Here is a 12,698-nt window from a genome sequence, read left to right as displayed (position 1 = left end):
GCATAAATGAAGATTTATATTACAGTTTTTTTTTAATTTATACTTATAAAAAGCATTCTCTGTTGTGGATGGGCCTGGTGCTGTTTGTATGCTAATTCTGCTCTTCTGGGAGGGGTTGTGGATAAGGAGTGAGTCATATTCAGGTGACTTCTTGTGAACCAATCCCCTAATGAATAAAGGAGCCAATCACTGGCCAAGTAGGCAGGACTTCTGGGTTGGACGAAGGAAGAGAGGAAGCAGGAGAGAATTTCATTCTTTTTGGAACAGGGACAGCATATGGGTAAGATGTAGCTGCTAGAGTTTCCCAGTATTATGGTGGATCCACAAGGGTTTGCCCCCAGAGGAATCAGATTTTAATAAAGCTTACAATATTAGGTTTAAGTTGTTATGCCCAGAGATTAAGTTACCATTGTTTCCGAACTAAGTCTGTGCTGTGTTTTCCTTCATGTGGCGGCTCGTCCAGGTTCAAGAGAGAAAGGTATGGTGGCAAAGTGTGGGTTTGCCTGAGGTGCACCACAAAGGCTGTGGGAGATTTAAAGCACGGGGCTGGCATGGTAGTAACAAGCCAGTAGGAACCTAGTGAGCTGGGTGGAGAGATGGTGGAATTCTGAGTCAGAGACTCCATGAGATAACAACAGGTTGGCCATTGCCTGCCAGTGTATAGCCAGCCAGGCTGCCAAGGCAGAGCATAAGTGCAGGAATGTGCCAGTTATATATTTTTTAATATTTCCTGCAACAATTCTCAAGTTTGAATACTATATTTTTAAGTCCTAGAAACTTTGTTTATTTAAATAATGGATCCAGAATCTCTTTATATTCTTCATTTCTTACATTTTGCCTTTTTTTCTTTTTAAACAAGATATGACAGGTATATACACATGCATAATAAGTCAATGGATGGAAACAGACAAAGAATATAAAAGAACTCTTTTTTAAAAACATGAAAAAGGCAATGAATTTTAAAATGACTCAAACAACCGAAGAAGTGAAGGAAGACAAAGGAGAAAAAAAAAAAAACAAACCTGATAAAGAGAGATTCTAAGAAAGAACCATACAGAAATCTTAGACACTGAAAGCTCAGTGGGTTAATAAAGGATTCAGGCGAAAGCCTCACCATAGACTAGAGTAAGTAGAAGAGAATATCAGGGCTTAAAAAGAGGTTGAAAAACTATCTCAGGTAGTCAAGAAAAATGTAAGGCAAGACTACCAGAACACAGAAGACCTGTGGAACACCACAAAAGGGCAATTGTATGAATAACCAGGATATAGAAAAGAGTAGAGAGACCCATGCTAAAGGATAGAAAGCTTGTACAATGAAATACACCTAGGTATAGAGGCATCAGGACTCTAAATAGGTATGACCAAAAAATATTCTCTCACCGACTCTTTACAGTTAAACTTCTAAACCAAAGAAGAAAGAAAAAAATGTCGAAAGGTACAAAGGAGAAATGCCAACTCACATACAAGGGCAACCCTAACAGGATATCAGCAGAGTTCTTTAGAGGAAGCTATAAAGGCCAGAAAAGCATAGAATGATGGATTTCAAGCCCTGGAATTAAATAACTTTCATGAAGACCTCCATCTCTGTCAAAGTTATCCTTAAAAATCAAAGGGTAGATAATGATCTTCCAAGAGGAGCAACAGCCGAAGGCGTTTATGACCATGAAAACCATATTGCAAAAAAATAAATAAATAAATAAATAAATAAATAATCCTGATTTCAGAAGGAGGAGGAAGAGGATAAACATAATTATAAAGGCATGAGAAATATAAAAATTCACGTGGGAAGAGTAGATGATCAAATGAAAAGCAAGAGAGAATCAATCACTATTAATCCAGTAAACCTCTAAGATGAATAATGGAGAAAGAAACGGACACGGACTGTTCAAAACAGCCAGATAAAAACTGACATGACTTCAGGAACTTGTCCATACATTCAATAACAACTCTGAATGCCAATGGCCTTAATTATCCAATTAAATATCGGACTGATTGAATTAGCCAACAAGATTTAACAACTTGCTTCCTGCAGGAAGTTTATTTCCCCAGTCAAGATGCGGCTATTATGTGAAAAAAAAAAAATGCCAAACCAGCTTTCGAGATTAAGGTCACTACATCCTAGTGAAAGAACAATCACTAAGAAGAATGCTGAATACTGGACAACCCAATTTTATAAAACAGATAGAACTGGATTTAAGAGAAAAATAGGGTCCCAAGGAGGAGAAGGAAGAAGAGGAGGAAGAGGTGGAGGGGGGAGGAGGGGGGGGAGAGTGAGCTTCTTTCAGATTTCTCAAACCATCAAGAAGTTCCAACAGGGACCTGAGAGCTGGCTCAGCAGGCAGACCCTTGCCAAGCCTGTCATCCTGAGTTTGATCCCTGGGACCTGTGGAGTGAGAGCAGAGAACAGATTTCATCAAGTTGCCTGCTGACCTCCACACACACACCATGGCAGAAATCTATGGATAAATAAATATGATAAATGTAAAAACATAGGCTCCCAAGATAATACTAAAACATAGTTTTAACTCCTTACTCTCATCAATAGAGATCAACAAAGAAACATTGAAGTTAAATGAATTTAACAGGTGTCTACTGAAAATGTCACCTCAAAGTGGCAGAACACACAGTCTTCATATGAGCACATGCAACTTCTCTAATGAGAATCGTATTATTGTAAGCTTAAAATTTTCAAACCCTATTATAATAACAGTTCTTAAACACCTTAACCTCTCTTCTAGCCCACCACCCACCAGAGGTAGTGGGGGGAAAAGGTTATTAGGATATGGGGGAAGTGGACCTGTTTAGAACTTGTTCTTTGGAGCTACTCCCATCTGTGTTGTCAGGGATCAGCAGGTTGGTTCACATAATTCAGCAGTGACAGTTTGATCCTCTCGCAAACACTTCACAAATACACCAGCAGTCCACCCAGTTCATAGGTCAGCAGTGGTGGCACAGCACAGCAGGAACAACCAGGCCTCAGCTGAATTGGCACGAGTCAGCAGGAGGGACCAGGGATGTCAGGAGAGGTTCTTTGCTGTGCCTCTGTCAACTAAAGTGAAGATGAGTGAAGACTTGAGACCAAGAAGCGAGCTCTACAAGCAAGCCACTGTCACTGTTCATTGAGTCCTATTTATACTCCCTCCAAACATCATGTATCCTCCAAGAGTCTGCCTCACACTGTGTCTCGCCTCAGCAAGTGAGTCTGTCTTAGCAAAACTCCACACGAGACTCCAGATGACATCACTGTGCTAATCAGCCTGAATCCAAGGAAGCAGCAAGACACTGCAGAAACCTCTCTAGAAGTTTTTGATGTGTTTCTCTCTATGGAGTCATGACAAATGGAGCTCAACAACGCATGTAAAGCAGACCAGTACATATGTGTCATTAGGGAAGAATCCTTCATCACCTGTCCTTTCATGTGATTGCGTTAGCAAAGCATCCTCTCACCTGTTTGCTTCAGGAAAATACCCCTTCACATGTTTGCCCCAGCAAAACACCATCCGGCACATGACCTTTTCAAAGAACCCTTAATTTTCCACTTCATATTTTAATCCATAAAAATAAGTCTTAACAAATGCAAAAAAAAGTGAAATCATGTCTCACATTTCACAGGCTCAAATCATACAAAGAATGAAGTTAACAGCAAGAGAAACCACAGAAACTCCACAAACACATGAAGACTTAATTGTGTACCTTTTAATAAATAGTGTGTTGCTGGAGAAATTAAAGTGTTCATAGAGTCAAATGAAGATTCTAGCATTGTACAACAGAATCTGTGGGCTATGACAAACATGATGGGCACCTACATTAAAAAACAAACAAGCAGAGAGATCTCAAATAAATAACTTAATGATAGGCCTCACAGTCTTTAATGAAACAAGAGAAAACCAACTCTGAGTTAGTGAAGGGAGAAATAATAAAGAACGAAGGAAAAGAGCTGCAATGCAGACCAGAAGTACAATAAACAAGAAAAACGAAGCAAAGACTGTTCTTTCAAATGCAAACAGAATTGACAAGCCTTTGGCCAGCTTAACCAGGAGAAACATAGAAAGGGGCTCACAAGTAGAGAGGAAAGGGGGCACTACAACAGATACTACAGAACTCGAGATGATTATTGGGAAAGATTTTTATAATTATAGTACAATAAACCAGAAAACTTGAAGGAAATGGACAAATTTCTAAATACATAACCCACCAAAATGACAAGAATATAAGAAACCTAAGTATATCAGAACCAAGATTGTAAGAAACCTAATCATATCAGAAACAAGCAATAATAATAAATTAGTAATTTAAAAAAATTCCCTTGACAAAGGATAGTGTATCACTAGATGTATTCACTGATGAGTTGTACTGTGCATTTAAAGAAAAATTAATATTAATGTTCTACAAACTATTCCACAAAATGGAAATAAATGAACCCTTCTAAATACATTGTATGAATCCAGAATTACTCTGCTACCAAATTCTGATACACTAAAAGGACTCTGTTCTACTAGATAGATACCTGTTTACCCACGTTCATTGCTGCTCTATTCACAATAGCTTGGGAATGGAATCAGCTCACTTGTCCATCACCTGGTGAAAGTGAAAATGTGATACATATATACCATGAATACTGAGTGAGATAGCCCAGCCCCTAAAGACAAGCCCACACATCCTAAGGGATCCTAACACTGACACTTTAGATTTGTAGGTTTAATTTGAACTGCCTGTAGTGGTCAGATAGCTAGAAAAGTCACACAGTGGGGGAATCCTTTAAGCAGAGGAACACATGTAATATTAAAATAGTATGCAGGGCACTAGGGGTGGGAAAAAGATGGCAGTTGTAAGAAGAATGAATCCAAACCAAGAATATATGAAAAATAACTATATGCATTTTGTATATGAAATTCATATGGAAACCAACTACTTTCTAAGTTAATTCAAACATATAATTTCTTTTTTTTTTTTATTTATTTATTATATGTAAGTACACTGTAGCTGTCCTCAGACACTCCCGAAGAGGGCGCCAGATCTCGTTACGGATGGTTGTGAGCCACCATGTGGTTGCTGGGATTTGAACTCTGGACCTCTGGAAGAGCAGTCGGGTGCTCTTACCCACTGAGCCATCTCACCAGCCCCAAACATATAATTTCAAACAAAACAAAACAAAACAAAACAAAACAAAACAAAACAAAACAAAACAAAACAAAACAAAACAAGTCTACAGAGTGAGTTCCAGGACAGCCAGGGCTACACAGAGAAACCCTGTCTTGAAAACAAACAAGCAAACAAACAAACAAACAAACAACCACATAATTTAAAAAGTAGTTATAATGGTGTTATGGATAGATAATAAGTTTAAACAGACAATCAAAATGCAGTGCCATATCTGGGATGCCTCCCTATGAGTTGTTGGTCAGGGAGATGCCTGAGACCCCAAGATATGATAGTCTCTTGCTATTGCCCTTGGGTTGCCCACTAAACTAGATAGATTGCTGAAGACATCATAGACTTTGGTGGCAGGACATAGAGAAATCAAGCTGAGACCTAGCTGGATACATCCTCACTACAGCCTCGCTTTCAAGTACTGTGAGGCTCTATGCAGGCTACTAAAACAGAAAGTTATCAATGGTCTTACCTTATGGTCCCCCGTATGTGATCATTTCAGCCCGCCAGGCTAGATGTACCTACTAGTGCAATAGTGGCACAATTGTTATAGAGGTAACCACTTCAGCCTGCATTTAAAGCCTGTTCCACAGGAGGGAATTCATGCCTGATATTGGGAACCCAGTCAAAAGCTCGAGAGTGGGGAGGTCTTGGACACTAGGAAGAGCCTACTACTTTTGTCCTTTTGTTACAAGTTTTCAAACTACATTTTAAATACTTATATTTATTCAGTGTATTAATAATGTTTCTTTCAACCATAGTCAGAAAACTTTTTTGCAGTGGTAATAGTTAATACAGAGATTAACTGGTCAAAATGCTGAGAAAAAAAATGAGAGTTGAGTATACTTAGCTTGAAATAGGGATTCTACATCACCATCAGGAAACATTGTAGAATAGCTGGCTGAAAAATAAAAAGAGCCAGAAATGAGAAGAAGTGCTACAAACTGACATTTTTTGGTCATGAAATGTCCATTTGACTCATGAATTTACAGTAGCTATGGTTACCTGCACAAGACCAGTCAACATTTCAGTTTGATGGGGAAACTGGCTGATAAGGCCACCCTACTAGCTGAGGCAGTGTTAGCAATTAATGACTGCCGGGGAGATATAACCTACACACATACTAATACAAGCAACTCTAATTAAGTTCAGTAGGTAGTAAAAATACGAATGTAAGAGTAGATTTTATTTGGAAGGAGTATATTTTTCAAATAGTCAAAACATTTGAACACACATATAAGAATAAGATATGCTGATGCCTAATGGGCACATGAGAAGATAGTCAATGCTACTGCTAAACACAGGAGTGCAAAATCAAGCCACAAAGAAGCCAGGCAAAGTGACTCAAACCTGTAACTCCAGCACTCAGGAGGCAGAATCAAGAGAACCCCCCAAACCAAAGTTGAACCAAATGAAGCCAACACAAAGCTACCGTGAGCTGTCACTCTGCAGTCACTGGAATGGCTACAATTCTGAGATGACACCAAGTACTGGGTATATGGCATGACTGGAGTAACACATTGTTTCTGGGAGTGGAACACATTGGGAAACTTTTGCAACATTGTTTTTAGATGAAATATACATTTACTACATGACCCAGTACTTCCACTTCTAACTTATTTTCCAATAGAAATGAAGGCATATATCTACACATCAGTAAAACAGTCCTTCAAAGCTTTGTTTCTAAAGCAAATTATACCAAATAACCATAAACTTCAGAGTGAACAACTTCTCAGGCTAGCCAGTGCACTTTGGAGTCACTCTCTTCTCGAGTGACCCTTTCAGATGAGTTTATTCTTTCACACCCTCAACACTGCAATTGGTGGAGTCTGGAAAATTATTAAGATAGGTTGAATACACCTTTTCTATTGTTCTGACAGGTCTCAATGTAGTCTACCCAGGCCTGGAACTTCCCACACCTCTCAGGATAGCCTTGAACTTACATTCTTTCCCTCCATCTCTGCCTGAGGACTGAGATTTCTTTTAATACTGTTAAATTCTTTAGAAGCCATGTCTCCATTAACCCATTAAAGAGAATTTTCTGACCAAACTGCAAGCTTATCAAGTCTTTCTGCTGAGCTCCCGATTTCACTGTAAATCTGACTAAAACAAGCTGTAACAACCAAACCACAGCCTGAATTCTGGACTGCCCTTGAAATTTCCTATTACAGATTAATAGAACTCTGAACTCAACCTCACAAAAAGTCTCAGATCACAAACAAAGAGCAAGTCCGCCAGAATAGGACATGAATAGTATCTAGAGTCTAGACCAATTGCCAATAGAGACACCCCACTTTCAACCTCCTGAACACAGATTTTACCATCTTCTAAACTTCCATTCGATTCTCCATCGGATAAGCTCTGCTGCTGCATTTGAGCCTCTCTACAGCATGCTTCTCTGTGTTTTCCAGTTCTACCACTCTACCTCTCTGACACTGCCCTCACAGACATATCTAGGAGTTAACCAAGATCTTATATCCCTCTCAGGCAATCAACTTGTCAATTATTACTAACCATCAAAAACAGCCAAAAGAAATGATAGCATAGAGTCATACATTAAAAAATCTAGGGAATGGAGAGATGGCTTAGCAGTTAAGGACAGTGACTACTTGATTTCTAACACCTACATGACAACTCATAATCTTCTATGACTCTACTCCTAAGGGAGCCAATGTCCTCTCTTTGCCTCCACGGGCCTTTCAGTATGTGGTGTGTGTGTGTGTGTGTGTGTGTGTGTGTGTGTGTGTGTATGTGTGTATACACACACACACACATAAAATTTAAAAATCAGTAATATAAGAGAAGAGAGAAAAAGAGAAAATAAGAAAAAACAGATTAACTAGGGGGAAAACACAGCTAGTAATCAGTAATTAAATTTTTAGTTGCCTTAACATTCCGGTTAAAAGGGAATGTTAGATTGGATAAAGAAGCAAGACCTAACTCTATTCTTTGTATAAGAAATCCTTTGAATAGCCAGACAAGGTAGCATGTACTCTTTAATCCCAGCACTTGGGACAAGACAGAAACAGGCAGATCTCTATGAGTTCAAGGCTAGTCTTGTCTACATAGTGAGTTTCGGGATGGCCAAGATTCCAGAGTAAGACCCGATCTCAAAAGCTACATCAACAAAAATCCCTTCAGGGGCTAAGATAACATTGTATTCAGAAGTGTAAAAATATGTATCATGCTGCAATACGTATATTAATGACAGAAAAAATATTTTTTATAACCAAGGCAGCTATCAGACGTAAAGAACATGTCATAAGGCACAAGACAGAAGAATCCTCAAGACGTCTGCTCCTAAGTGAGCCCCTGAACATACAGGAGACAAACGCTGAAGAACTGAAGAAAAATTGGGCAAGTCTCGATTGGGATTAGAGATTTTAAAACACATCTCTCAATAATTGCTAGCACAGGTGACTCTGAGAATGTTCAAAACAGGAAAGAATCTTTCTCAATGGTGCTCCTGATGACTGTCCTCATTGCCCACAGTTCCTCAGGAAGAAAAAAAAAATCTGAGCAAGTTCTCTGAACAACCCTGACTGGAGGCTATCTCAGATCAGCAGGTTCTCTGATTGAGCACTGCCCATCACCTAGAGGAACTCTGTGGACCCTACTCAGGGTTGCCATGGTAACCCGGGATAGTTTGTGGGCACTGGGACATAAAATGGTTCCAATTAAAAAGGACCTTCTCAAAGGAGTTAGAAGCCAATTATCCACAAATCTGAAGGTATTGAAATGAAAAAAAAAATTGACTTGTTCTTAACTTTGGGCTCATCCTTTGGACTAAATAGCCATTACCCTACCCAGTGATTTGTGAATACCGATCCTTACCTGCTTTAGAGCCAACCCAATTTCCCATCCATCTAAGAAAACATCTCTCACCCTTAAACCACTAATGCAGTAACTGGAAAGTTTTGTTTTGTTTTGTTAGCTCCCCACATAGGGCAGTGACTGTGCACACAGGACAGAGGTTTACTAAAAATGCCACAGCCAGCTAGCGCTCCTGCAGGATGTCTCTGCCATGCCTTTGATTCCTGGGAAAAGGCTCATTCACCCACATGTCCTTCCCAGCAAACCTAGATGGTCAAATTTCCAAAGGCAAAATATTGTGGCAAAGGTTCTCTCTCTCTCTCTCTCTCTCTCTCTCTCTCTCTCTCTCTCTCTCTCTCTCTCTCTTAATTGATATTACCAGATAAGACTAATTTTTTTTCTGGTATCTGAATGGTAGACAGTTAATATGTATCTGTTTCTTATGCTCGTTTTCAGGCTGGGGTTGTTTTATCCTGAAGTATACGCTAAGTCTGAATAGTGCCGTACTGGACTTAGAGCAGCAGGCCCTGCCCTCGAAGATCTTCCAGGCAGTGGCTGCCTAGTTACCTGTTCCAGTGTTGGTGGGAAGGAAGAACCAAGCACCGATCACCAGAATGCCCGACCTAAATGTCTCATCATCTCTGATTACGCAGCACTGCCAGGGAGAAACCATCCCTCTTCAAAACACAGGATCTGAGTGTAAGAGAAGGGTAGACCATGTCCAAGGCCACAGGGGGTGATAAGCCAGAGCAGAAGGTCGTTTTGAATCCAGCTTCCAAGGACTAAGCAGTACCTGTCAATCAAGAGAGCTCAGCCACGCTGGGCATAGTGGCACACACCTTTAATCCCAGCACTTGGGAGGCAGAGGCAGACGGATTTCTGAATTCGAGGCCAACCTGGTCTACAAAGTGAGTTCCAGGACAGCCAGGGCTATACAGAGAAACCCTGTCTCAAAAAAGAAAGAGAGAGAGAGAGAGAGAGAGAGAGAGAGAGAGAGAGAGAGAGCTCAGCCACTCTCAGGAGGAACCTTGGAGCCTTGAGCCTTGTTTTGCTCATTTACAGTGATGGTGTGAGATAAAAGATCTCTGAAGGGCTTCAAGTTCAGTGAGCCACCTTTCTGAGAGTCCCCTATGTACTTAGCAATGGAAGGGCTGAAGAGACAGATGTGACACCAGCTGTGTTCTAAGTGAAAGAGCACTTCTTCCCTTCACAAAGCACTGGCTCTTTGAGTCAAGTGTGTGGACTTGGGAGATGGAGGACTGATGGAATGTAAATTCCTGTTGTAACTTCCATGCATGTGGCCTTCAAGTCACTTTGCATTCTGAACCTCATTTCCCTCATCTGCAGCCTTGAGGATTTTATTTTACTTTTGTGGAGAGACTGCTTAGACAGTCAATGCTTACTGAGACTAAACCACATAAGAGCTCAGAATGGCTGCAGTTTTGTTTCCGTGACTCCTGCTGTTATCTGTCTTTCTGTGGGAGGGTCTGGGTTCGGATGGTCTGAGTCTTACCTGCAGGAATATCTGCTTGCCTACCTCTGGCCTTGTATCATACCCAGGATTCCATAGCTCCTGTTCACCCATTGGTCCTGGATGCTGAGAGCTTCTGTCTTTTTATACTCAGACTTTCTGGCCCAAGTCTATAGTCCTTGGACCCTGGTCCCCGGCTCTCTACTTTAGCACTCTCTGCATATCTTTGGCTTCGCCATCCCTAACAATGCTTACCTGTTGGATTCAGCCCACAGTGATGTCTGCTGTGGTTCTCCACACCAGGCCTTGACAGAAGTAGCAGGCTGAGATGAGCTTGAGCCATTAAAACCTCAGCCCTCTCCTTGCAGCCAGGTCTCCTGGGTACTGTTCAGTACAACACCTCTTCCTTTTGTACAGTCCTCCATACTCTCAGGAAAGCACTTGCTGCCATCTCCTACAGCCTTCATCCCAGGGAGGCAAGATGTGTCCCTGGGCTTTGCTGATAATGAGAAGATTGTCACTAACAACCCTCAAGGGCCCAGAATTTTATACTAATAATGTAGGTATAGTCTTTGTTCTCATTATCTGCTTCTCACAACAACAGAGGAGGCAGGAAGTTACAATGGAACAGGACAGGAAGTTCAAAAGGACAGAGAGACTTAGGGAATGAAATAGCTTGTTCATTTTAACAGGGATGGATGGAAGCAGAGTTAGCTCTCTGACCCAAAGCTCTGTTTCTTGCCTAGGGCTTTGATCACTGTAGCAGGTGACTTTGATCACTGCTCAAGAGCAAGCGACTTGGGGCTATTTAATATGGATTCCCTCCTGCCTCGGTGTTGCTGGCTCTCCCTTAGCTCATTGTGGCTATAGGAATAGGAATAGGAATCTACCTTCCCGACAAGCCTCTGCTCCCGGAAGTCGTTCCCCATCCTCTGCGTTGCTTCTTCAGAGTCAGCTGTATTAGCTAAGTTTTTCTTACCTTATTGATTCAGTAGCATGGGGTCTCCCAATCAACTGTACATGGCAATCTCAGCTTCCAGGCCAGTGAAATTATTATTCTGATCTTGGGAGATGTGTGAATTCTTAGGAGTTGTGGTATTTAGAGACACAGAATCTAAATCTAAGAAGGGAGGAACTATTTTGGTTCTCAGAGCTAGGGAGAGAGACCCTCCTATTTTCTACCTCAAATTCTAGACCTGTGTACTCTGCACAGACTGGAAACTGCCGTGCCTGTTAACTGATTATTAAAAGTATAGATTTTGACTCATCAGGAGATGTGGCTCTGGCTTTCCAGCTACAATCAGCTAGCCATCACCCAAGCTGAGTCTTCACTATGTTATTCGTCCCTTCACCCGGGTTGCTTCCTTCTGAGTGATGGGGCTGCATTATAAGATCTGCGACTCTTAGGTGTGTGAGACTTATTGCTTCACTTCTCTTGCTATGAATTGTGTGCCTTCATCAATGCAAGGTCATACAGGATATCATTATGATGGGTAAGTTATTATGCTTTGCATAGAAACTATTTGCAGAAGGCTCGTGTGTTGAAGGCCTGGCTGCCAGTTGTTGTGATTTGAGGAAGTGGTTGGATCATAACGGTTTTCACCTCCTCTGTGGATTTATTTATCAGTGGGTTCATAATTTGAGGATGTTATTGGCAAGTGATGCAAGGTAGGAAGCAGGGCCTAATTTCAGAAAGTAAAGTCCCTGGAGGCTCGTCCTGTAGGGATTTAGCTTACTGGTCCACAATGAGGTGAACAGCTTGGCCCACAGAACCAAACCAAACAATTGAGGCACAAGCCTCTCTAAAGCTGTAAGCCAGATACTGGGCCTTTAGGTTGATGCTACGAGCCATTTCGTCACGTTTGTGAGCAGTGACTAAGACTTTGGGCAATTAAGTACACAGGTGACAGTGGCAGATACACTGTGAGCAAATAGGGAAAATTCATATCCAGACTCTGTTTCCTGTCTGTAAAGACAAATAGTGCCCCTCCCTTCATGTGGAAGGTGATCCAGCACCATCCATGGCTGACGGCTTCCTTGACTGCTGGCCATCCATATCCTGTGTGCAGTGCTGGCCACTCACATCCTGTGTGCAGTGCTGGCCATCCATATCCTGTGTGCAGTGCTGGCCTTTGCTGTTGGCATTTGGAGTTTTTAGCAGAAAATGAACCAGATCAGCCTTGGTAGACCGGTGTCTACACCTCTCTCTACACTCCCAGAGCTTTTAACTCATGACTCCTTTTTTTTTTTTTTTTTTTTTTTT

Source organism: Mus caroli, chromosome 7 (assembly GCF_900094665.2).
Source record: "Mus caroli chromosome 7, CAROLI_EIJ_v1.1, whole genome shotgun sequence".
Taxonomy (NCBI): domain Eukaryota; kingdom Metazoa; phylum Chordata; class Mammalia; order Rodentia; family Muridae; genus Mus; species Mus caroli.
This window is presented reverse-complemented; position numbering follows the sequence as displayed.